The sequence below is a fragment of the Moschus berezovskii genome, chromosome 3 (assembly GCF_049115385.1).
Source record: "Moschus berezovskii isolate FMDL1 chromosome 3, NW_MosBer_1.0, whole genome shotgun sequence".
Lineage (NCBI taxonomy): Eukaryota > Metazoa > Chordata > Mammalia > Artiodactyla > Moschidae > Moschus > Moschus berezovskii.
The window spans coordinates 65,400,637-65,427,809 of NC_142462.1; the positions used below are offsets into that span (position 1 = coordinate 65,400,637).

The 27,173-nt window shown below is 40.6% G+C and overlaps 1 protein-coding gene across 3 annotated transcripts in view; it reads left to right on the forward strand.

Moving 5' to 3' along the window:
- Positions 1–2,214: 2,214 nt before the first annotated feature.
- The window catches only part of IMMP2L (inner mitochondrial membrane peptidase subunit 2), a 1,017,589-nt gene continuing 992,630 nt past the window's right edge, over positions 2,215–27,173 (forward strand). For 2 of the 3 annotated variants that reach the window (XM_055420858.2, XM_055420860.1), the window contains exons 1-2: positions 2,215–2,259; positions 2,775–2,847. The gene's annotated coding sequence lies outside the window, so the exon portion shown is untranslated. Of the gene's footprint in view, positions 2,283–2,774; positions 2,848–27,173 lie in introns of all 3 variants that reach the window. The other variant, XM_055420859.2, reaches the window with a different exon arrangement.

The following is a 27,173-nucleotide window of genomic DNA, read 5'->3' on the forward strand; positions in this document are numbered from 1 at the left end:
AGAGCTGGACATGACTGAAGCTATTTAGCATATGTGCACGCATGAATAGGAATAGATTTGAAATATAAATATATTCACAGAATTTATAAACTTTATTTCAAGTTAACTTTGCTTAAACATCTCCTTGCGCATTAGACATGCTCTCTAACCACAGTTTAATTTTATACCTTAGGAATACATGATTCATTTTTTCCCTGATGACATTAATGCTGAATGGAAGGCAACTCCACACAGGAAGCGAAATAACCAGTTTGGAATTTAACTGATGAATTTGAAGAATATGGAATGTTCTGAGGCTTTACCCCATCTTCTTTTTCTTTAAATGTCTATTTCTTTTTTAAAGACCAGTTTTATGTTCACAGCAAAATTGAGCAGAAACTACAGAGACCCCACACCTGCACAGCCTCCTCAACTATCAACATCTCAGCACCCAAACGGTACATTTGTTACAGCTGAGGAACCCACAGTGACACATCACTAGCACCCAGTTTGCAGTTTACAACAGGTTCACTCTTGGTGTTTATCCATTTCATGGGGTTTGACTAATGTATGAGGACATGCATCACCTTGATATCATACAGAATATTTTCACTGCCCTAAACATCCGCTGTGCTCTGCCTATTTGTACCTTCTTCCATAATAACCCTTGTCAACCACAGATCATTTGACCGTCTCCATTGTTTTGTCTTTGGTCCAGAGAGTAAGATAGTTGGAGTCAAACAGTATACCATAACCTTTTCAGATTACCTCTGCTTCTTTTTTAGAATTTCTTATTCATACTTCATTTTAAAATATATTTTTAATTGGAGGATATTTGCTTTACAACGTTGTGTTGATTTCTGCCATATGACAATGCAAATCAGCCAAGTAAGTATGTATGGATATCCCTAATCTCTTGAGCCTCCCTCTGACCCCACCTCTACCCTAACCCCCACACCACCCCTCTAGGTCATCACAGAGCACCTAGCTGAGCTCCCTGTGCTGTACAAAGAGTCCCACTAGCTATCTAATTTACATATGGTAGTGTACATGTGTCAGGGCTACATTCTCAATTCATCCACCCTTGCCTTCCTCCTTGTCCACAAGTCTGTTCTCTATGTCTGTGTCTCTATTCCTGCCCTACAAATAGGTTCACGGGTACCATAGCTTCAGTTTCTTAAGTATATTTGATGACTCTTAGTGACAGGTCAGACTTTGCAACTCTTTTTGTATGTTTAATTACATGCCATTATAATAAAAATCACACACACCTGTCTTGTTTGTCCACATATATTCCATTCCAGACAGTCAGCTCCTGGTTGCCAGGAACTCCATGTACTTAATTTGTGGTTGTTGCTTAATTGGTAAGTGGTGTCCAACTCTTTGTGGCCCTATGGACTGTTAGCCCGCCAAGCTCCTCTGTCCACGGGATTTCCCAGGCAGGAATACTGGAATGGGTTGCCCCTTTCCTTCTCCAGGGGCTCTTCCCCACCCAGAGACTGAACCCGCGTCTCCTGCACTGGCAGTTGGATTCTTAATCTCTGAGCCACCTGGGAAGACTCAGGAGATTCTCGAAGTTCTAGCTATCAGGTTCATCTAAGTCTCTGAGTACGTTTTTAAACCTTTAGAATTAGTTTTGAACCCAAAGTACCAGAGTGTCTTGTCCTTTGATTTATATTGAGTGATTTGCATAGATCAGTTGGTCAGTATCCAGAAAGAGAATAAAGGGAAAACATAATTGCAAGTTCCACTTGCTTTGAAGGTTTTAATAACCCAGTTAAGAGTTTGTCATTTGACGGCAAAAGCTTAGGTATGAAATTCCAATTTCTCCAAAGTAAACCACTTGTTCTGGACTATTCCTTTTCCTGTGCCCACTTTAGTAGAAACCGCCATAATGAGGCTTCCAGAGGGGAGTGTCCCCATAAGATAGTTTGTCCTCGTAGCTGTGCACTCAAAGCAACTGCTGGGGTCTCGGTTTCCTCACCTGTAAACACGGGGAGAGGATGGAGCCACAGTTTCATACATTTTCAACTTTGTCTCCCTCTCAGCGGATTGTACAATGCAGAGCTCAGAGCCAGCGCTAAGCAAGGGTTATTTTTGATCCGCTGCAGATCCAGGCCGGGTTTTGGGCTTAACCCGCGCAGGCATTCGGAAGCGCGGCTTTACCGCCGGGGGCGGAGCTTCGCGTGGCTCCCGCTCGCAGGGGGCGGGGGCGGAGCTTGCCGCCGGCGGAGGGCGGGGCCCGCGCGGGGAAGTCCCTTGGGCTGCGCGGCGCTGCGGGTGCGGAGGGCGGGCGCCGGGAGGCGAGTCTGGGGGCTGTGAGGTTGGCGGGGGTGGGCGGGCGCGCTGCTGCCGCCGCCACTTGGTGGTCCCCAGGGCTTAGGACCCTTCCCGGGGAGTTAGCTCCAGAGGGGAAGGGCTTTGCTGGGAGGCGGAGGGCTGCTTGGCCGTAACCGCGGGCATGTGTGCGTGCGCGTGTTTATCTCAGGCTCCGCGGGGCAGCGGACCCGGCCCCCTGAGCCCCTTCCTCCTCCCATTAACTCGGGTAGGAAACCCGGGCCGGGAAAGAGCTACGCCAGGCCCTGAGCCGGCCAGCCGTTCCCCGCCGGCCGGGCGCCCCATATCGCGCCCTCTCCTGTACCCACCAGCAGAGGGGACAACTCGGGCCCCGAGTCTGGCCGTGAGGGAGCGCTGTGGAGACGCTGGACGTGTGGGACGCGTTGGGCAGGTGGTGGGAGTTCCTGAGGCTTGAACGTCAAGGTTTTAAAACACGTGTTTGTCATTTTTACTTTTAGGGTTTTGGCCAAATTGGGCGAGGGCACAAAATAACCACTTACCCCTTCTCACCGAGGAAGAACGGGAGAAAGGGTAAGTAAGGAATGATTAAGGGTGGAAGCATCTAGGACTTTATGCTGAGAGAGAGCGAGCCAGGAAGAGAAGGACTAGACCCAGAACTGCCCTTGCGGGATCTTGGGGCCAAATTCTACCTTTTCAGCAGGAGCCTGAGAGCCACCTTCAAGGGTCACAGGCTCCAAGCTCAAAGAGCTTGTTTCAGATTTTTCCGAATCCGTAGAGTTAGCTGGGAGTTTGACAGCTGGCATGCGTCCCCTTTAGCCACTTCACCTGGCAGGAAACTGCGATTACTCTTAACCTCTCTGTAGTTGTCCGGTTCAGTCCCCTTATCTCACTTGGACTAATTTCTGAGACTGTAAAATTAAAACATCACGGCTCTCCGTGATAATTAACACTAAACGCCAAGGATCTTTACATGTAGAACTCCAAAGCATAAAGTTAATAGTAGTATCACAAGTGTTGACGTTCCTTTGGGATCTTCTCTCGAGCTTATAGAGAAAGGTATTTTGGGAGGGAGAAGGGACCAGACTGGGTCTTTTTTCTTGACTTTCACTTTGATACCCATCCCCCACCCCGCAGCATTCCTTTCACAACTGCAAAGTTGCCAAACAGCACATTGACGTTTCTGAAAGTTTGCTGTGATTGTCAGTGTGGGCTCGTTAAAAGATTCTTCTCTGGGACTTTTCCATTCCTTCCCTAATCCACCACCCCCTCCTCCCCTCAAATTGGTGAAACATCACTGCTCTCAGAAGTTTGGAAACACCTTATGCATCCCTGATGTCCTATATAAAGAAATGTTTTGAATTAGTTAAAATTCATGTTAGCCACAAGCAAGGAGTTTGTAAGTCACATTCTTGGATGCTTACACGGGAAAACTAGAATGGTCCTCCATGACATCTTGACATTGGTTTCCTGTGTCCTGAACCTGCCTTATTTGTTTGTGCTCAAGTGGCGGATGGCCCCTTAATTTACTTTATGAAAAAACAGAAAATTGTTGTGTATTTGTGATAGGTTCATTTATTGATTCAGTAGATATTTATCTTTTTTATCAAAGTGGTGAGCACTTTGATGTGAGTAGTATGGGGGAAATGAGAAAAGTATGTTGGAGGCAGCCATTTGGGGTCAGACCTTTTACCAGTTTTCTGTGACTTTTCTGAATGTGCTGTGCTGTGCTTAGTCACTCAGTCATGTCTGACTTGCACGCCCATGGACTGTAGCCTGCTAGGCTCCTCTGTATATGGAATTCTCCAGGCAGAAATACTGGAGTGGGAAGCCATTTCCTTCTCCAGGGCGTCTCCTAAACTGTGGGATCAAACCTGATCTCCTGTATGCAGGTAGATTCTTTACCATCTGAGCCACAAGGGAAGCCCATAAAGTAGTGTTTATACGTCAGTCTTTTTTTTTTTTTTTTTTTTGTGCCTGCATGCAACTTGCGGGATCTTAATTCCCCAACCAGGGATTGAAACCAGGCCTGTGGCAATGGCAGCACCGAGTCCTAACCACTGGACCACCAAGGAATTTCTTTAACCTCATTTTTTACATCTACTTTAAAGAAAGTGTCTTTTTTTGGGTTACCAAGATAATATAAGGTTAAAACAAGGTTACTTAAATCTTGCAAGAATAGAAAAGGAATGGGTTGGCCAAAAAGTTCATTTGGATTGTCCTCTACGATTTTAGGGATGTTGGAATAGAAAGTTAATCTCAATCAGTGTCAGATGACCACTGCTTGATAAAATTCTGAGTTTCTGCCTTTTACTTCTATATTCTTGGCTGTTTACCACTGCTGTTTGTTCCATTCCAAATCCTATGTAAAAGTAGCATGCTTTTTATATAGTCTGTTAGACATGGATGTGAATCTTGATTCTTACTGCTGAATGTATTAGCTCTGCTGCTGCTGCTGTTCAGTTGCCAAGTTGTGTCCAACTCTTTGCGACCCCATGGACTGCAGCACGCCAGGCTTCTATATCCTTCACTGTCTCCCAGAGTTTGCTCAAACTCATGTCCATTGTGTTAGTGATGTTATCTAACCATCTGATCCTCTGCCACAGCCTTCTCTTGCCCTCAGTCTTTTCCCAGCAGTCTTTCCCAGCTGACTTTTCCAATAGGTCAGCTATTTGTGTCAGCTGGCCAAAGTATTAGAGCTTCAGCTTTAGCATCAGTCCTTCCAATGGATATTCAGGGTTGATTTCCTTTAGGATTACCTGGTTTGATCTCTTTGCTGTCCAAGAGACTCTCAAGAGTCTTCTCCAGCACCACAGTTTGAAAGCATCATTTCTTTGGCACTCAGTCTTCTTTATGGTCCAACCCTCACATCCATACATGACTACTGGAAAAAGCGATAGCTTTGATTATATGGACCTTTGGGTAAAATTATGTCTTTGCTTTTTAATACGGTGTCTAGATTTGTCATAGCTTTTCTTCCAAGGAGGAAGTGTTATTTAATTTTCTTCCAAGGAGCAAGTGTTATTTAATTTTGTGGCTGTGTGCAGTCACCATCTGCAGTCATTTTGGAGCCCAAGAAAATAAAATCTGTCACTGTTTCTACTCTTTCCACATCTACTTGCCATGAAGTGATGGGACCAGATGCCATGTTAGTTTTTTGAATGTTGAGTTTTAAGCCAACTTTTTCACTGTCTTCTTACTCTTATTAAGAGGCTCTTTAATTCCTCTTCGATTTCTGCCATTAGAGTGGTATCATCTGCATATCTGAGATTGTTGATATTCCTCCAAGCAGTCTTGATTCCAGCTTGTGCTTCATCTAGTCTGGCATTTCGCATAATGTACTCTGCATATGTTAAATAAGTGGGGTGACAATATACAGCCTTGGTGTACTCCTTTCCCAATTTTGAACCAGTCTCTTGTTCCATTCTGATCCTAACTATGCCTTCCTGAACTGCATACCAGTTTTTCAGGAGATAGGTAAACTTATTTGCCCCTTAACTCTTTGTGTATTAAAAGGGAAGTGTAAAAACAGTGCCTGGCATACAGATACTGTTGACTTCCCTCCCTGTTTCTCTATCTGGTCACAAAACTTTCTTTTGATCTTGCTTGTGATTATAGAAAGCAATCTGGTCCTTACTTTCCTAAGGGTGCTAAGCTCCCCAGGTATTTACATTTTCACAGGCAGTACCTGTTCTGTCTGGTCCGCAAATTTCTGGGACAGGGACCAACACCTGATTCCCCCTATCAGATCATTCTACAGCCCTGAGGAAAGAATGTCAGCTTGAAAAGTGAAGGGGAAAGGTGTCCACCAGGTGTTTAGAAAGCTCTGACACTGTTTCCAAAGGGAGAAAGACATTCTACCACATTTAGCTTAAAGTAAGGATTTCTATTTCAGAAATGTCTTTGGTTTATAAGAATTACAATAAAAATGCTGATGCTTCACGTCCAAACTGTCATGATTCTGCCAAGTTGTGGGTTTTAACATACAGCTAAGCTGTGTATTTAGTGTAACTAATGTTGCTCTGGAAGCTGAGAGAGACAAGTCCCCAGATATCTGATTTCAGACCAGACATCTGCTTTCACTTTGCTAAGGACTATGTTTTGTCAGTAGATTACAGGCATATCAGCTGTACTGCTATAGTCTGTGGTATTTCTATCATAAGCTCTAGTCTGTAGGGTTTAGTGTAATGTTTTATTCAAATGACAGCACACTGTCAATGAGCACCTGGTCAGATAAGCACATTTCCCACAGGTGTCTTCTGGTGTCATTGTTCTTACAAGTTAACAAGGCAAAATGGTTTCTATCCTTAATCCTTACTGATTTTTTTTTTTTTTTTGGTGGAAGAAAATATTCTTAAGGAAAAGCCTCACTGAAGAACCCCTGGTATGCCCCAAATAAAATTTCAAGACCACTTTTGTCATTTTGAACAGTGTCCTTACAGGATAAAATAACAGAGTATGTAGATTTCCAAACCAGGATCCCAAAACTTTGTTAACTCATTGTGTGCCATTATGTATTTGTGGTATTGTAGACTCTAAACCTGGGGGCTTCCATGGCAGCTCACTGATAAAGAATCTGCCTGCCAAGGAGGATCTGTGGAATCTCTGGGTTGAGAAAATCCCCTGGAGAAGGAAATGGCACTCCACTCCAGTGTTCTTGCCTGGAAAATCCCTTGGATGGAGGAGCCTGGCGGGGTATAGTCCATGGATCACAAAGAGTCAGATACAACTGAGTTACTAAACAACAGCAAGATTCTAACATACACTTATGATAGTGTTTTGGAGAATAATGTATTGAGTTCAGCCTAGACTGTCTGGACCACATCCCTCTCCGTTTTGAGGTGGTCAGGGGTGTAGAAATACCCTGGAGGCTGTCATTACTAGGTTCTTGGGCCAGCTCTGTCATTGCTTAGCTGTGTGACCTTGGACACACATTCCTCATCTGTAAAGTGGGGTCATTACTTATTATTACTGTGAGATTTAGTGAGTATTCTTAAATTAATGCAGTAACTGGTACAGAATAGGTTCCTCAGTAAATAGCAGTTCCTTCTCATTCCTCTAGGTCTTGACCATGAGAACAAAGATTCCCCCCCTCTCTTATATCTAGGCCTATGGCTCCAGCTGAAGGGAATTACCCTTGGAAGCTGGGCCTTAATGGGATGGGGAAAGGGTTTAGAGAATCCTGACAAAGGGGAACTGAGAGAGGAAGGTGCCAGTATTTTGCTCAGTCTCTACACTCAGGTTGATGAATTACTTGACTCAGAGAAAGAACCACCTTTATCTCTGACCTTTCTGTTAATCTTTTGTCAGCTGCTCCATTGGAGACGATTAGCTCCTTATCGCCTGCTTAGTCCAATGACCAGCTTTTTTCTTTGTCACCTTCATAATTCATGAATAACTATGTATTTCTATTTTTTAAAAATGTGTGGGACTTAATAATGTCTGTACTTCCTTAAGATCAGGATTTTTTTGTTTTTTTAATGCTTAAAGTCCTGTTGGGGCTTCTTTACCTGCAGTGCAGAAGACCTGGGTTCGATCCCTGGGTTGGGAGGATCCCCTGGAGAAGGGAAAGGTTACACAATCCAGTATTCTGACCTGGAGAATTCCATGGACAGTATAGTCCATGAGGTTGCAAAGAGTCAGACACAATTGAGCGACTTTCACTTCACTTGACTTCAAAGTCCAGTTGATCTTCTTGTCCTGTCATTGGTCTGTAGTTCATTAATTTTTTTTCTTCTTTCTTTTTTCCTTTTTCTTATTCTCAGTATGCTGTGTGCCTTGAACTAGTGCTGAGGATATAAAGTTGAAAAGTCACTTTCCTTGACCAAGAAGCTTATAGTCTAGTAGGACAGTAGACATCTTGAGCAACAGATGAAACATTGTGTGAAATGTCCTCTAGCGGAGATAGGTACACGTGCAAAGCATGCCTAACAGAAGCGCTTGCTGTCTGATGGCAGTGCTAGAGAAGGGCTTTAGCTGTGGTTGTATTTGAGCTAGGTCTTGAAACCTGAGTAGAGTTGGGCAGGGTGACAAGCAGCTCAGAGCATTTCCAGGTGAAGCTAATAGCATGAATAGTCATGTGGATTATGAGAGCATTGTGTGTTCTGGAACTGTATGTGGGTCATTCTGTTAGAGCTTGAAGGGCAAAGTCAGGAGTGAAAGGAGATGCAAGTGGAAAGCTAACTCTGGGTGCATTTGCTATCCCATGCCTTGTAATGAGCTCTGAAGAACTCTGAGTGGAAGATCACCGTGAGCGTAGAGTGCTGGGTAGCTTGGGGTGTTGTGTGATGGGGATGTGGTAAGATTGGGGGCCAGAGCAGACAGTGTGATTAGTGTGGATAATATGAGGTTGTGAGCACAGACAAAGGCAGAAGTCATGGTGATGCTGAGAAGTGAGAATGTTTAGGAAAATATTTCGGAAGATGGAGAATTGGCTGGTCTTTGGGATTGTTTGAATGTAAAGGGAATGGGAAAGTGAGCAGCTAGAATGACTGCCAGGTTTCTGGGTTGTGGAGGGATCAGAGCAGAGGAAGCAGTTCTGAGGGGGAAGTTCAGGTTTGAAGACATTGTGCTTACTGTGTTGTGGGGCATATCATTGGTGCGTTGGAGGCATGTCGAAAGCAACTGGATATAGGATCCTGGAGCATCATGAGAGCTGGCGAGAGGGTGGAGATACAGGTTTCTGAGTGCTTGCCTTATGGAGAGTAGTTGAAAGCATGTTAAAGATGAAAATGCTCAGAGGAACTGCATGGAAAGAGAAGAAAGGGCTGAATGTAAGTTTTAGAGGATAAACCAAGTTAGGGACAAACCAAGAGAAAGAAAGATATAAGGATGCTGGAGGAGAGTGACCGGATAGGCTGGGAGAAAAGAAAAAGCAAAACTTTTCAAGATTCAGGGCAGAGTTTCACAAAGTCAAATGCAGTTAAAATTTAAATCTACAAATCATCAAGTACAATGAAGATTGTAAAGTGCCTGTTAGAAGGCATTGGTTGGAGCGATGGGCTCTACACTGAACTGCCCTGGGTGAAGGGGTGAATAGGAGAAGGGGAGTGAGGAGAGAGTCGACAGGCCCTGGGTTCCTCCTCAGAGCTTCTGGCTTCACTGGTCTTTAGTCCAGAATTTTAAAAGCTCTGTTGAAAATACAGTTGCCAGCAATCACTGTTCTTTGTCACACTTTCTTGGGAATGAAAAATCAGGTTGTCCTTTTGTTTGCCTAATCCTCCCTTTAAAAAAAATCATAACTGATCTTACTTTGAGTATCTCATTTTATCCCATTCATCCTATTTTTTCTTGGGCTAGAGTTCCACCATTGTCTTGTTCTTACCATATTTGCCTTTTTTGCGTACATTATTCTCTAACCTAATCCAGTTGTATGGGGGCATGTCCCCTTTCTTTTAAGTTGAAAAATTTCAGAAGAGTGTCTACTAAGAGGCCAAGGGGAAAATAACCATACTAAACATTAAAACAGTAATACCATTCAGCTTTTTAATATCTTCTATCTTCAAGCCTCTGGATAAACAAAATGTATTAGATGGAAAAGCTGAATAAGATAGGGACCCTACCCTTATGAGCTCCTTAAGAGAATAAAAGAATCCAGTAAGTGAAATGTATGTATAAATAAATGCCTTGTGCACTATATGCTGTTTCGACGTAGAGTTCAGGGTAAGATGGATGCAAAACAATAGGTTTCTTTATTTGGTGTGATCTGGAAGGGTTCATGGAGGAGGTGATAACTTGAGTTAAAACTTGCAGTGGAGTTAAGGTATAGAATGGTGAGGTTCAGGGAGTGGGATAAGGGGAATAAAATACTCCTTGGCTCCATGAAAGCTGTAGAATGGTTTTGACTTTCCCATCTCCTCTTTCTTCTTGTTCTGCTTCTTTTGTTGCCGGATTTCTTTGTCTTAAGGGATAAGGATATTTTAGCTTACATGGAATTGTTCAGTCGTTAAGTTGTGTCTTACTCTTTGCGACCCCATGGACTGCAGCACGCCAGGCTTCCCTACCCTTCACTATCTCCGGGACGTTGCTCAAACTCATATCCGAATCGGTGATGCCAAACAACCATATCATCCTCTGTTCTCCCTTTCTCCTTCGTTCAACCTTTCCCAGCATCAAGGTCTTTTCCAGTGATTTGGCTCAGAGCCAAAGTATTGGAGCTTCAGCTTCAGCATCAGTCCTTCCAATGAATAGTCAGAGTTGATTTCCTTGAGGACTGACTAGTTTGATCTTCTTACTGTCCAAGGAACTCTCAAAAGTCTTCTTCAGCACCATGTTCGAAAACATCAATTCTTCGGTGCTCAGCCTTCTTTATGGTCCAACTCTCACATCCATTCATGACTAGTGGACTTGTTCTCTTTATTTGTTGCCAAGTTTTTTTGTCTTAGGGGATAAGGATATTTTAGCTTACATGGAGAGATACTCACAATTTCTCCCTTTGTGGCATAAACTTTCTGTGAATTGATCACCACTGGTTTACTATGTATGTGTGTGTGTGTGTGTGTGTGCTGAGCTGCTCCAGTCATGTCAGGCTCTTTGCTCTATGGCCCTATGGACCATAGCCTGCCATGCTCTTCTGTCCCTGAGATTCTCAAGGAAAAAATTCTGGAGTGGGTTGCTATGCCCTCCTTTAGGGAATCTTCCCAACCCAGGGATCAAATCTGAGTCTGTTACATCTACCTGCATTGGCAGGTGAGTTCTTTACCACTCGCACCACCTAGGAAGCCAGTTTTTAATAGATTACTAAAACAGACCAAAGCAATAAAATCAGAATTTCTGGGGGATGATGTCCAGGTACTGGTAATTTTCAGAGTACCCTAGGCATTCAAGGAAGAGAACCACTGGCTAAAACATGGGGCAGTAGAAAAGTCTGGGGTATGGAGCTAAAAAATTGTAGGTTGAATTCTTGCAATTCCTTTTAATAACTTTGTGTCCTTATTTGAGTTACTTAGACTTTCCTAAGCCCCATCATCTTTTAGAAAATGGGGGTGGTGGTATACCTGTACCGTCTGTCTTATAAGGTCATGTGAGTAAAAAGGGGCAATTGTACAAAGGAACATTGCTTGCAGATGCAGTTTTAACAGTGAAATGTTCTGTTTACCTTCTCCAGAGGTGGATAGGCTAAGAGCCAGCCACTATGTCTTGCAAGATAGTAGTCTTTTGGTGGATTGGGACTTAACATTTCACTATCATGAGCATTTTGATAATATATTTTACAATGTTTCTGTAATGTTAAAAGTTGGAGACTGAAAGCACAAAATCAAATCTTTAAAAAAAACAATGAGCAGTTGAGCTTTTCTTAGTGTGATATATGAATTCTGTTTAAAATTATACAAATGTATATTTTGATTAAGATTGTAAAGTGTATAAATATTCTCAATATCAATAATTTAATTGTTTAGTATTAAAATTCTATAAATATGTTAGATTTTTATTTACATTGGGGAAAAAAACCAAACAGTTCTTTTAGAAGTAAGTTCAGTTCAGTTCAGTCACTCACTCAGACGTGTCCGACTCTTTGCGACCCCATGAATCGCAGCACGCCAGGCCTCCCTGTCCATCACCAACTCCCGGAGTTCACTCAAACTCATGTCCATCGAGTCAGTGATGCCATCCAGCCATCTCATTCTCTGTCGTCCCCTTCTCCTCCCGCCCCCAATCCTTCCCAGCATCAGAGTCTTTTCCAGTGAGTCAGTTCTTCGCATGAGGTGGCCAAAGTATTGGAGTTTCAGCTTCAGCATCAGTCCTTCCAATGAACACCCAGGATCGATCTCCTTTAGAATGGACTGGTTGTATCTCCTTTCAGTCCAAGGGACTCTCAAGAGTCTTCTCCAGCACCACAGTTCAAAAGCATCAGTTCTTCGGCGATCAGCCTTCTTCACAGACCAACTCTCACATCCATACATGACCACTGGAAAAACCATAGCCTTGACTAGACGGACCTTTGTTGGCAAAGTAATGTCTCTGCTTTTTAATATACTATCAAGGTTGGTCATAACTTTCCTTCCAAGGAGTAAGCGTCTTTTAATTTCATGGCTGCAATCAGCATCCGCAGTGATTTTGGAGCCCCCCAAAATAAACTCTGACACTGTTTCCACTGTTTTTCCATCTATTTCCCATGAAGTGATGGGACCAGATGCCATGATCTTTGTTTTCTGAATGTTGAGCTTCAAGCCAACCTTTTCACTCTCTTTTACTTTCATCAAGAGGCTTCTTAGTTCACTTTCTTCCATAAGGGTGGTGTCATCTGCATATCTGAGGTTATTGATATTTCTCCAAGCAATCTTGAGATCTCTTCAAGAAAATTAGAGATACCAAGGGAACATTTCATGCAAAGATGGGCTCGAAAAAGGACCGAAATGGTATGGACCTAACAGAAGCAGAAGATATTAAGAAGAGGTGGCAAGAATACACAGAAGAACTGTACAAAAATCACGACCAAGATAATCACGATTGTGTGATCACTGACCTAGAACCAGACATCTTGGAATGTGAAGTCAAGTGGGCCTTAGAAAGCATCACTATGAACAAAGCTAGTGGAGGTGATGGAATTCCAGTTGAGCTATTTCAAATCCTGAAAGATGATGCTGTGAAAGTGCTGCACTCAGTATGCCAGCAAATTTGGAAAACTCAGCAGTGGCCACAGGACTGGAAAAGGTCAGTCTTCGTTCCAATCCCAAAGAAAGGCAATGCCAAAGAATGCTCAAACTACCGCACAATTGCACTCATCTCACATGCTAGTAAAGTCATGCTCAAAATTCTCCAAACCAGGCTTCAGCAATATGTGAACCGTGAAATCCCAGATGTTCAAGCAGGTTTTAGAAAGGGCAGAGGAACCAGAGATCAAATTGCCAACATCCGCTGGATCATGGAGAAAGCAAGAGAGTTCCAGAAAAACATCTATTTGTGCTTTATTGACTATGCCAAAGCCTTTGACTGTGTGGATCACAATAAACTGTGGAACATTCTGAAAGAGATGGGAATCCCAGACCACCTGACCTGCCTCTTGAGAAACCTGTATGCAGGTCAGGAAGCAACAGTTAGAACTGGACATGGAACAACAGACTGGTTCCAAATAGAAAAAGGAGTACGTTAAGGTTGTATATTGTCACCCTGCTTATTTAGCTAATATGCAGAATACATCATGAGGAATGCTGGGTTGGAAGAAGCACAAGCTGGAATCAAGATTGCTGGGAGAAATATCAATAACCTCAGATAAGCAGAAGAAGATAGTAAACCCCCCTCCAAATACCATTTGCGTGCATAGTTGCTTCAGTGGTGTCTGACTCTTGAGCCCTCCAGGCTCTCCCGTCCATGGATTTCTTGGAGAGTCACAAATTCAATTATATTGCAGGTCCTGTCATGTCTCTTGAGTTTGCGGAGACATGGCGCTGTATCTCTGTGCTGTGGAAAGCCTGGTGTGTTAGTGCCAGTCATGTGATCATATAGGAATGATCGTTCTTATGGTATTGTAAATTATTTTACTTGAGAAGTGGTGTCACTTAACAACAAGGAAATTGAAGCCTAGAGACTGGCTTCTAGATGTGACTTAAGTGCTCGTTCCTATGACAGGAGGTGAGCTAGCCTCTTTGAGCCTCTTATGTAAAATCTGGATGCGTTTATTCTCTGTTACTTTGTAACATGTCAGAAATTTAGTGGCTGCAAACTGCAGCAATTGTTTATTATCTCATGGTTTCTGTGGGTCTGCCATTCAGGTGGTTCTGGGTCAGGGTCTCGTGAGGTTGTCATCCGATGTCAGGTAAAGGTACAGTTAGTGGGGGACCTGCCTGAGTCTAAAAGATTCTTCCACAGTGGCCTGCTTAGGGGGTTGGCAAGTCAGTGTTGGCAAGTTGGTTTCTCTCCACGAGGAAGTTGACTTTCCATGGGGCTGTCCCCACTCAGGCTTCCCCAGATTGCGATATAGGAGACCAAGGTCTCTTTGGTATCTCCCTGCATCTTTACCCTAGTACTTTGTTGATGCTTAATTGGTATTTCCTAAACTGACATGGATTGCTGGTGAAGCTCCAGACTTTGTGCCTCCCTATAAACTTGAGAATGCAGAAGGTTGATTTTTGCTCAGATGGTGGTGTTGGTGATGGTCATGGCTCCTGCCAGAACCACTTTTAAGCCTGTCTTATGGGTCCCTGGTTTTGCCACTCGAGTCCTGAGCCTCTTCCAAATGACTCAGGTGTTTGGGGCTTCTGGTGCTCAGCCTGACTTCCTCATAGGTAAACGGAGCAAGCCAGCGAACAGGCAAACAAGCACCCCCACTGTCTTTTCTGTGTGACTGCTTCAAGATCTCATTGAAATCCTGCTCAACTTGGTAGCTCATGGCATGTTTCTAACATCTGAGATTAAGAATACCCATAAGATACAAGTGGACATCTTTCTTCCACATAGTAAATCATTAAAATTTAATCTTTGCCGTTTTATCCAAAAGTTTATTCTGAGAGCTAGGTCTTTGGCACTTTGACACACACACTTTTAGATGTATCTTTCTGTTGAAAAGTGTAGTGTTTATGGTTTACTATTGAAAGATCATCTTGCTGTGACTGAAGGACACATTGTCAACACATTATCAGGGTCGAGTTTTGAAATCGTGTTCAGCAAAGACATTTTATAAAGAAAAGAAATGCTTGTAAGATCATGTTTTGTATTTTAAGGACAATTTAATTTCACATGATTTTTGCATTTTTTAGACCAGTAAGTTCAGAGCGGAGAAGGCAATGGCAAGCCACTCCAGTACTCTTGCCTAGAAAATCCCATGGATGGAGGAGCCTGGTAGGCTGCGGTCCATGGGCTCACTACGAGTCAGACATGACTGAGCGACTTCACTTTCACTTTCACACATTGGAGAAGGAAATGGCAACCCACTCCAGTGTTCTTGCCTGGAGAATCCCAGGGATGGGGGAGCCTGGTGGGCTTCCGTCTATGGGGTCACACAGAGTCGGACATGACTGAAGCGACTTAGCAGCAGCAGCAGCAAGTTCAGAGCATCTTAGAATTGTTTCCTCCTCTCTACTCTCTCTTGGGAATTTTTCTTCAGGGATTATTTATCTCCTTAGTCACTCCCTGCCTTCTCCATCTGTTGTTTCTATTTAATTTCCCCCCTGCCTTTGGACTTAGTCGACCGATGTCATATACGAGGGTGAGCTGCTTGTGAGGGGTGGAGCAGTATTGGAAGGAGCAGAGGGTATGTAAGGCAGAATATTTCTGACGGTTAGGGTTGATGGCCAAGGGTACTTTTTCACTAAATAGGTAAAAGTGGACCACTAAAGCACTGGTGGAGAAGGTTAGAGTTGCCACAGATATTTTAACCTTAATTTTTAAACTACACTTTAGTTTTTTTGGAGTAGTTTTAGGTTTATGGCAAAATTGAGAGGAAGGAACAGAGATTTCCCATATACTTCCCATCCCTACACATGCAGAACTTCTCCCATGATCAACCTTACTTTCCAGAATGGTTCATTTATTCCAGTTGATAAGCCTGTGTTGACATGTCATTATGCCTAATGCTCATAGCTTATATTAGGGTTCCCTCTTGATGTTATCCATTCTGTGGGTGTGGGCAATGTATAATGTCTTGGATTCACTATGGATTCATCACACATTAGTTTCACTGCTCTAATAATCCACTGTATTCCACGCATTCATCCCTCTTCCTAACCCCTGGCAACCACAGATTTTGTTACTATCTCCACAGTTTTGCCTTTACTAGAATATCATATACTTGGAATCAGTGTATATAGTATGTTGCCATTTTGCCTGAATTTTTAGTTTGCCTGGTGTAGCAAATTATTTACAAAGCATTTTGGTATTTTTCCAAAAGCTTATTTGCTTAATAGTTACTTTAATAAGAGTTTTATTAGTGTCAGATGAGGATACTAAGTATCTGTTACTTGGTTTGTTAAATAATAACTATTTAGTGTTGCTATTATCAAACAGTAGTTTGAAACACTTTATAAACTAATTAGCTTGTATTTTTTATGAGTCTCACTATTTCTTCTGGGTAAGAAAAGTACTATAATCTGAACAAATAGGTTGTGAAAATACATTAGAATATTAATAGTTTGAGGCATCTTTGTTGTATATGGCTGCATGGCGTTAATACTATAAACAATTTATTCAAAATCTTATTTTGAAATTAAAAATAGGCATTAAATGTAAATTTCTAGACATTAAAGTGGTGATATATAGTTAAAAGAATATGGAATGAGGTTATGAAGACTTTTATTCAAATGCTAGCTCTACTGTTATCTATGTGAACATGAACTTTTGGTCTCGGAATTTCATTTTCCTTTTGGGAAAATGGAGATAAATTATACTTCATTGGTTAATTTTGAGGACTGTGTATGTAAGCTGTTAGTAAGAATCCTATGTAAATTTAAACTTATTACAAAGAAATGTGAAAGATTATTTGGTTAATAAGTCATACTTGGTTACTATTTCCAACTTAATTTTTTTTTAAGTAATCACGGGAAATAATGATTTGGATTTAAGAAGGCAATACTGCTGAAAAGATGCTTATTTAACTATGCCTGAGGGGATAAAAATACCCTGGATTTTTTATCTGAATTTGTCTTACTGATAGGCCTGCTTGTTTCTCTTATGAAAGGTATACACTTTGGGGTATTCTGCTTGTGTGCTTGGCTCCTGATCATATTTATTACCTAACTGTCAGCTTGAAATGTTAGTCCTTGCAAAAGAATGAGTTATAGTGCCACGTTCTGTACAGAGTCAGAGACACATTATTTCTTATTTATTGTGAGAAAAGGCTGGATTCTTAATTTCTTATGACCAGTCTCTGTGTGGTTGAAGCCACTGGGGCAGAGGAGAGTTTGGTAGAAAGATTCTGGAGTGAGATAATAAAAACAGTCCCATGAAGTTGAAATCCTGATGCAGCTGGTAAATTTAATATAATCTTAGTTTACAATCAAAATGTCCCTCTTGTTTAATATACATAGAGGTATGGTCAGTGATATTATACAAAACTGTACACTTCTGAGTTTGAGAATGCTTGACAGAGCTTAATTAGTACAAGACAGAAGTGTAATAGTCACTTCTTGGCAAGACAGTTGGCATCTTTATTATATTGCAATCTCAGCTTTTTGTGTCCCTACTAATTTACAGTATTTTAAGAAGATTAATCTGACAAGTGTATGGAATCAGTTGGAGGTAGAAGGAGTAATGAGAAGTAGACCATTTGGGAAGCTGTAATTTGCTTACAAGGTAGTGAGGATTTTCACTGTCATAATTGTGTAAACGGAAAGTAAGAGATGCTCAGAAACCATTAAGAAAAGAATAGTAAAACCTGACACTATTAAAATTATGCATTGCCAAAAATAGATTAAAAGAACTATAAAAAGTGAAAACTGTAACAAAAAGCAAAGACAAACTTGGAAGATTTGCAATCCATGCCATAGAAAAAGGACTGATTTCATACATATATGAAAAATACCAACAGATCAATGGGGAAAAACCAACAATCAGAGGAAAAAATGGGCAAAGATATGAAAGATTAGGAATAGGCAGGCAATTCATAAAAGAGAAATGCAAAATAAAACTTCAGTGAGAAACTTTTTATTAACCTATCAAATTGGCTAACAAAAAATTTTGAAAATGTGAAGAGTTACTGAGGATATGAGGAAATAGACAATATCATTATTGCTGATGGATGTAGGTATTTTTGTAGTTTTTGTTGAGAACAATTTAGAAATAGTTATCAGAACTTAAAATGCACATATTATTTTATCCTTCTAGAATTTAACCCATAAATCTTGTACTTGTGTGAAATAATATATATTTAAGGATATTCTTGGCAGCAATTTGAAGCAAATGCTCATCCTTAGGGGACTGGATAAATTATGGTACATGTAGTAGAATATTTAGTAGCTGTTAATAAAGCTGAGTATATACACTGAAATGAAATCATTATTAAGTCAAAATGTCAAGGTACAGAACAGTGGGTATTAATAGGTTACTATTTTGGAGGAGACTAAATTAAGATATATACTTTCTCCTAAATGCATAGAAAGTCTCTGAAGGGAATTATAGCAAAATGGAAAATGCCCCTGGGGATTGAAATTCAGATATGGATAACTGGGATGGGAGGAGTGTCTGGAAACATCTAACAGGAGGTTTCCTGTGTGCTGTTTTGGATCTGTCAGGAATTCTCTGTTCCTTATTAATTCCTGAATATTCAGGAATTAAGAGGAAAGGCAAGCCTCTCCCGGGGGCTGAGGAATCCAGGCATTTCCTTCGTTAGTTTTTCTATATGGTGATAAGTATCCTCTTCCTTTTTATGAACCATATGGTAAAATTGATTATTTACAACTCTGTCTTTAATATGGATCGCCTATGTTTTGTAAGTCTGGAATTTTAATCTTTGCTGAGAGTGACTACAGTATATATGCCCACACCATGTTGATTAAAACGTTTGCCTTTGCTCCATCAGAGCTTTGGTCCCCGTGTCTTGCTTTCTCTCTCTCTCTCCCCCACCCCCCCTTCTCTCTTTTTCAGGCTAATTCCTGGAGCATAGAGGCTCTCTGTGTTCACTTTCCTGCCCAGGCTTCTAAGACCCTTTCGAGAAGGCGCTCTGTGCCTTCACCCCATCGAGAGGGCGCCTGAGGCCTTCATGAACAGAGCAAGCCCCGTGTCAGGGGCTTTATTGGCTTTCTGTGTAAACCAAGGAATATCAGCCTCTTTCTTTCTCCTTTACTTTCTCATTGGTCGACTTTGGACCACCAGGTTCCAGTCCATTAAAGGACCAACAAGTGGTATTTCATTTTCCACTGTGTACCCCTTTTTGGATATCCTGAATTTTGTATTATACAAAAAAAAAAAAAAAAAATCCTAAAAAGAAGAAACGTGTTCAACTCAAAATATATTTCTGTAATACTTATAGCCAACTCTGAAAAATTAGAGACTAGAAAACTAAATTTAAAAAGAAGTTGCTATTCATATATTTGATAAGGGATTAATATATAGAGTATATGAAAAAATTCTTAGAACACAACAAAAGCAAACAGTAGAATTAAAAATTAAGCAAAGGACTTATTTCTCGAATAAGATAGATAAGTGACTGATAAGGTAAGTGACTGATAAGCACATCAAAAGCTCAAAATCACTAATTATTAGGGAAATGCACACTTATTAGGATGGCTGTTATTAAAAATAGAAAGTAACAGGTGTTGGTGAGGATGTGGAGAAATTGGAAACCTTGTGTACTGTTAATGAGAATGTGAAATGCTGCAACTGCTTTGGAAAACAGTTCCTTGAAAAAATGAAAATAGTGTTTCCGTTGTTCAGTTGCTCAGTCGTGTCTGACTGTTTGAAACTCCAAGGATTGCAGCACACCAGGCTTCCTTGTCCTTTGTTATCTCCTGGAATTTGCTCAGACTTATGTCTATTGAGTTGATGATGGCATCTAACCATCTCAGCCTCTGTCGTCCCCTTCTTTTCATACCCTTGGTCCTTCCCAGCATCAGGGTCTTTTCCAATGAGTCAGCTTTTTGCATCAGGTGGCCAAAGTATTAGAGCTTCAGCTTTAGCATCAGTCCTCCAGTTGAATATTCAAGGTTGATTTCCTTGAGAATTGACTGGTTTGATCTTGCAGTCCAAAGAACTCTCAAGAATCTTCTCCAGTACCACAGTTCAAAAGCATCAATTCTTCATCGCTCAGCCTTCTTTACAGTCCAACTCTCATATCCATATATGACTACTGGAAAAACTATAGCTTTGACTATATGCACCTTTGTCAGCAAAGTGATGTCTCTGCTTTTTAACATACTGTCTAGGTTTGTCAGAGCTAGTTTGTTCTTCCAAGAAGCAAGGGTGTTTTAATTTCATGGCTGCAGTCACCATCCACAGTGATTTTGGAGCCCATGAAAATAAAGTCTGTCACTGTTTTCCATCTTTTTTCCATCTGTTTTCCATGAAGTGATGATACTGGATGCCACAATCATGTTTTTTGAATGTTGAGTTTTAGACAAATTTTTTCAGCTCTCCTCTTTCACCTTCATCAAGAGGTTCTTTAGTTTCTCTTCTCTTTCTGCTATTAAGACGGTGTCATCTGCATATCTGAGGTTGTTGGTATTTTTCCTGGCATGTTTCCGTATGATTCAGCAATTCCACTTTTGGGTGTATGCCCTAAAGAACTGGAAGCAAGATCTTGAAGACCCATGTTCATAGTGGCAGTATTCATAATAACTAAAAGATGGGAGCAACACAAGTGTCCATGGGGGGATGAATGAATAAACAAAATGTATATGCATGCAGTAGAGTTTTATTAAGTCTTAAAGAGGAAGGAAATTCTGACACATGTGACAAGATTGGACATTATGCTAACTAAAATAAGCCAGTCATGAGAAGACAAATGCTGTATGATTCAATTTATATAAGGTACCTAGAATAGTCAAATTCATAGAGGCAGAAAGTAGGAAGATGAGTGCCAGGGGCTGGGGGTAGGAGGGAATTGGAGGAGATGTTGTTTAGTGGGTAAAGAATTAACGTTTTACAAGATGGTGGAACAATGTAAATATACTTATCACTACTGAGCTGCATACTTAAAAAATGGTGAAGACAGTAAATTTTATGCCATGTATAGCACACTTTGAAAAAAGATAATGTAACTCCCCCCTGCCCTCACCAAGAACCCTGTAGTGTCAAGGTAGGGAAGATGAATATGTAAATAAATGGCTGTAATTCAGAATGTAATCTGTGTCCAAAATGGGTATAATTAAAGCTTTGGGGTGGCATAGGATGGGACGTAGATAAGGGAGATTGCTTATGATTTCACATAATAGGGGGTGGTACTTTGAGCTGATATTAGGATGCAGTGTTGATAGGGTAGAGAAAATAGAAAAAAATTTGGGACAGGAGTAGCACAAGTAAAAGTGGAAAGAGGGAAAGTGAATGTTATCATCATAGAGCAGAACAAGATGATGCTGGAAAAGAATCAGGTTAGAGTCTAGGGCCAACTCTAGGGAATGAAGATGTGGTCAAAAGAAGTTATGGCATTTGTAGGACGCCTCTGTGGAGCTGACCAACCAGGCAAAGCTGTTTTCTTCTTGGTTTTCTCTTAATGTAAAATACGTCATCACTTTGCTCTGAGAGTATGAGAGAGAGGGAAAGAGATACGGAATTAAAGGAAGAGAGAGAGAAGAGCTGAGGGAGGGAAGGAGGAAGGGAGAAAGAGAGAACCTGAATTCTGGGTTGAGACTTTGTTCCTGGTGATGTATCTTACCCTGTCTCTCAGAGTAAACGAGTAGGTGAGGTTTTTGTCTTTTTCCTACTTGAGTTTGCCTCAGTCTTATCTTGTTTGGGGCTGTAAACCACCCTCAGGGCTACTTAATCCCCTTGCTGTTTTGTTTCTTACCAAGTTGATTCTGCCTGTTTCATTCTTAGAGTTGCCAGTTACATTCCTTTCCCTGTAAAAAAACCAATATATTTGATTTTTACATAAATTGAATGTAAACCTTCCCTCCCCAGCTGCTTTTCTCCCATCTTGTTTTGCGTTTCTGTTAAAATATAGCTTGAGTCCTATTTGCCCTCCTCCCAGAGGCCATGGAGACATTATATTTCAGTTTTTCCCTAAGTAAGTCCGTGTACAATATAAATTCATTGAGCCTTATTGATTTTTCTCTGTGACAGGTGAAGGTATCTAATTTAGTTCCTTTGTTGGTGTTTCACTGTTTTATCTCTTCATGCTGTAACCTTTTTCATTCATTCTTTGCATTAAAGAAATATGAACTGAATTCCTAGAGTTGATAGAAACTATATTCAGTTCTAAAGAGAACATCTGTCCTTTAACCAGATATTAGATTGCTCAACTTGTTTTCCTGAAGTCTTCGTGCTAATTCTCAAGTGTTAAAGGCAGTGGGATATACACATCTGCACCGTTTAGTAAATGGGAATGGGGTGGATTCTGATTTCATTTTTCTGGCTAATTTTTCTCTCCTACGTGGAGAGGTGCAGGAAAAAAAAGAGTCTGAGAAAATGTATTTTCTGATCAGCTTCTATTGAAAATACTTAATCAAAGTAGTCAAAAGGGAAAGAGATTCTCAAGGATTGCTACTTGATTATGAAATAAAAAAAATTATGAGTGTCGATTTATCTCAAGTGTGATTCTCTCTTGGGGAAAGTTTGCCATCCCATTAGCATTGATTTGCATATCTTTGCTTTTAACAAATGTATGATTGGATCTGAAGTGAGAAGACTACATTTGCTCTCATTCAAAATTTAATTTTATGATAATATCGACTACCTAATTATTGTCTTTGTTTAAAGTATCTTTGACTGAGGAGACTGGTTGGTTAGAAACTGTGCTGTTGAGACCAGTGCTTTGGGATTAATCAAGTGTGGTCTTGTTGGCTGTCAGAGAGGGCCCAGTTGGCCTTTTGCCTGATAGATATTTTTGCTCTCAAGCAGATGAATATGGGTAAAATTGGGGGAGAATTAGTCATACTGGTAGTAGTCCCTAACAATTGCAGGAGGTGACTGGGGTTTCATCAGCTTTGTATTTGAAAAGCTGAGTACCCTAATAGGGTAGTGGATGTTTAGAAGGTAATGTAACTACTACAGAAGAAGCCATAGTTTAAAATTAGTTGCAGCTTTTGTTTAAAAAACTTGCTTGATTTTTAAGTACTTTGTTCTGTATTTGCTTTTATATTTGCTACAGATATTAACACGTGAAGATTATGCTTTAAACACTGTAAAATGTTTTTCTAGTATTAACTAAATGATTGTGGGAAATGTTACACTTTAAAGGTCACGTTGATTTTTGCGACATTTCCAGTTTTACATTTTACACATACATTTGAATTGGTTTAGCTTCTGGTAGTGTTTAAAGATCCAGGGTAGTAAATGCGGAAGGGAAATTGCAAAAGGGCACAATGCTTTGGAATGCATTTGTCTTCCACCTTTCCTTTGTTTCAGCAGTGGAATTTCAAATTCTAAGAGGCAGTTCAGAGAGCTGAAAGGACAGTGAGATAGTGCGGGTTTCGGATTTTCAGTACTTGTTAAGTTCAGACACAACTCTAATTATATCTTTCTATTAATTGAGTCTATGTATATGTTTGTACTATACTTACTTTTGAATCCTTTCCTGATTTGAACATTTATTAGAAATGAAAGAGACTTAAGCATATGTCTTTTATATTTGTTGTTGTTCAGTTGCTCAGTTGGGTCCTACTGTTATGGTGGATTGAACTAATTGTGTATTCAGACCCTTTCCCTATAATTTGCACCTCAATGCTGTAATAGCAGTTATGAGATCAGTAACCCATCCTGATCTGTGTTTACTGGGAGTGTTGAATATTTACTGGGAGCCAGTGGAGCATAGTGGTTAAATGTACAGGCCACAGGGTCAGATTATCTGGATTCAGCTCTGCTTCCTAGTATCTGTGTGACCTTAGGAAGATTACCAAATGCTCTGAGCATCAGTTTACATCTGTGTTTAGGGATAAAAATACAGTTAATGTAGGGATTAATTGATATAATTAGAATAACAAAAATTTTTGTTGTAGTGTCTGTCATTGACATAGTGATACACTATTTTAGACAATACAAAATGAACTTTCTTCATTAGACTAAAATTTTTATTTCATCAGTTTCACAAATTTTTTTTTTAAATGATTTTTCCTTCTTTTTCCAATTAAGGCTTCTTTCAGGGTTTATGGATTTGATAATTTGTGGAAGAGTACTTTTCACTGATTTTGTTTGGTTGGCCAATAGCTCTATCTTTGTTAAAAATGAAACAAAACTCATGTTCTGTTAGTCAAAAATTTTTATGCCACTGTTTAATATTGAGGTTTTTGGGTGTTTGAGGTTAATACCTCAGATGTTGCAAATGTAATATGCTCAATCTTGTCTGACTCTTTGTGACCTCACAGACTGCAACCGGTCAGGCTCCTCTGTCCATGGGATTCTCCTGGCAAAATACTGGAGTGGATTGCCATTTCCTCTACCAGGGGATCTTCTGGATCGAGGGATCAAACTCACCTTTCCTGCATTGGCAAGCATATTCTTTACCACTGAGAAAGAATGTCACAAAGTGTTGGTGTAATTTTCACCAGGAAAATACAACATTTAAATATTTCCTGGAGGATTCATATACCTGTATCTCACTTGTAAAACTGGATCTTTTGTCCGGATTTTATTATGGCTCTTTTTTTCTAGCTAAGAAGAACCGAAATTGCCACCCTACTTTTTAATTAATTGCTTAACAAGTTACTTGGCTAGGGAAAGGTCTTTGAGTGATATGCCTAGTGCAGAAATATATTAGGTTCTGCAAAACTTATTCATTATTTAAAATATTAATTTAAATTACTTTGAATTTTTATATGACTCATGTATTTTTTTAAAATCTATCTTATGTATTCATCCAAATCTATCAAAAATTTTACTGGATTTTCTTTCTAAGACATTTACTGTAACATTGTGACATTCCCTAATATCATTTAATGTTGATTAGACAGTAAGTTTCTTACAAAATTGAAAGGATCAGAGTATTGTTTTCAGGGTCACTGAGCTGTTGATTAGTTTGAAAAGAACCTATTTGGTGACCAACATGAAGATAATTTAATTTTATTTATTATTACTGGTGCTTCTTTGTAAATAGGGATATACTTGTCTTTGCTGCTGAAAGCAGGGACGTGTTAAGAGGTTTCCCCAAATGTGTGTGTTGTTCTGTACTATCCAATTAGTTATTTGATGTGTTTTAGTTATATAAACACAGATATGAAATAAAGATCAGATGAGAAATTTAACAGTGTCATCATTAGAAATGAACATACTTTCATGAGTATGTTAACTTACAGAAGTCCGAAAGGTGTTGGAGCACAGGTGCTATGATGATAATGATGAGAGGTATCATGAAAGACAGATACTTTTAGTATGGGAGGAAGGGACCATTCCATGAATTTCTGATGTGGAAGGTAAAGGTTTGAAATTAGTCTCATGGAAAATGTATTGCCTAGTCCTTGGCATAATTGGGTCTTGAATCCAAGTTTTCTGATTTCTAATTTGGTACTGAGCATGGGTAGAGGAGAAGAGGTTTGGCTCTAGGAGAGGCTGGGTGCTTGGTTCTTTGGGAGTGATACATGCATGGAGTTATTATCAAATTGATTGGGTGAATCTCAACACAGGCTGTTCTGGCCGACAGATTGCTCCCTTATGCTCCCAGGCATTTAAAAGAATGGAGCGTCAGACAAAACCATGCCAAACTGTCTTTCCATCAACATTGTAAGTGGATATTAATACAAACCATATGTAAAATTAAACAAGCAGTCAAGAAATATTTATTTAGCACCTGCAAATGCTTAGTAAAATTCTCAGACTTTTAGGATATATAGGAAGGAGTGAAACATGGTGCCTGCCCTTTGGTGGCTCACAGTCTAGCTGGAGAGACGGACATTCTATGAAAATATAACAATACTGGCTGGCATATGTAGGTGTGACTAGTACATGCCAGAGGAGTCGAGGGGTGGAAGATGGCTCTGTGAGTCAGAATACTCATGTAAGTTTTCCCAGAAGAGGTAAAAATGAGGTTGGTTTCTTCTGTTAAATGAGGAGGTCATTTGATCGAGGTAGCTCTAATGCTGTTCAGTTCAGTTCGGTCGCTCAGTCGTGTCCGACTCTCCGCGACCCCATGAATCACAGCACGCCAGGCCTCCCTGTCCATCACCAACTCCCGGAGTTCACTCAAACTCATGTCCACAGAGTCGGTGATGCCATCCAGCCATCTCATTCTCTGTCGTCCCCTTCTCCTCCCGCCCCCAACCTTTCCCAGCATCAGAGTCTTTTCCAGTGAGTCAACTCGTCGCATGAGGTGGCCAAAGTATTGCAGCTTCAGCTTTATCATCAGTCCCTCCAATGAACATCCAGGATTGATCTCCTCTAGAATGGACTGGTTGGATCTCCTTGCAGTACAAGGGACTCTCAAGAGTCTTCTCCAACACCACAGTTCAAAAGCATCGATTCTTTGGCGATCAGCTTTCTTCACAGTCCAACTCTCACATCCATACATGACCACGGGAAAAACCATAGCCTTGACTAGACGGACCTTGGTTGGCAAAGTAATGTCTCTGCTTTTTAATATGCTATCTAGGTTGGTCATAACTTTCCTTCCAAGGAGTAAGTGTCTTTTAATTTCATGACTGCAATCAGCATCCGCAGTGATTTTGGAGCCCAAAAAAATAAAGTCTGACACTGTTTCCACTGTTTTCCCATCTATTTTCCATGAAGTGATGGGACCAGATGCCATGATCTTTGTTTTCTGAATGTTGAGCTTCAAGCCAACCTTTTCACTCTCCTCTTTCCCTTTCATCAAGAGGCTTTTTAGTTCCTCTTCACTTTCTGCCATAAGGGTGGTGTCATCTGCATATCTGAGGTTATTGATATTTCTCCCAGCAATCTTGATTCCAACTTGTGCTTCTTCCAGCCCAGTGTTCCTCATGATGTACTCTGCATATAAGTTAAATAAGCAGGGTGACAATATATAGCCTTGATGTACTCCTTTTCCTATTTGGAACCAGTCTGTTGTTCATGTCCAGTTCTGACTGTTGCTTCCTGACCTGCATACAGGTTTCTCAAGAGGCAGGTCAGGTGGTCTGGGATTCCCATCTCTTTCAGAATGTCTAATGCTGTAGGAGTGACCTATTTAAGCCAAAATCTAAGCCTGTAGATGCTTCGAACTTACAAAATTGACACCTAAGGACAACAAATCACCAGCCACCAACTCAACTTTCATCTGCAGCCAATCAAATATGTCTATTCTTTGCATCCTTCTTTTCGGTTTAAAAATGTCTCCTTGAACTCCTCTTAGTGTAGCACTCCTCACCACTTTTGGTTTGGCACTGACCTGTTTGAATTGATTTTTGCTCAAATAAACTGTTAGCATTTTA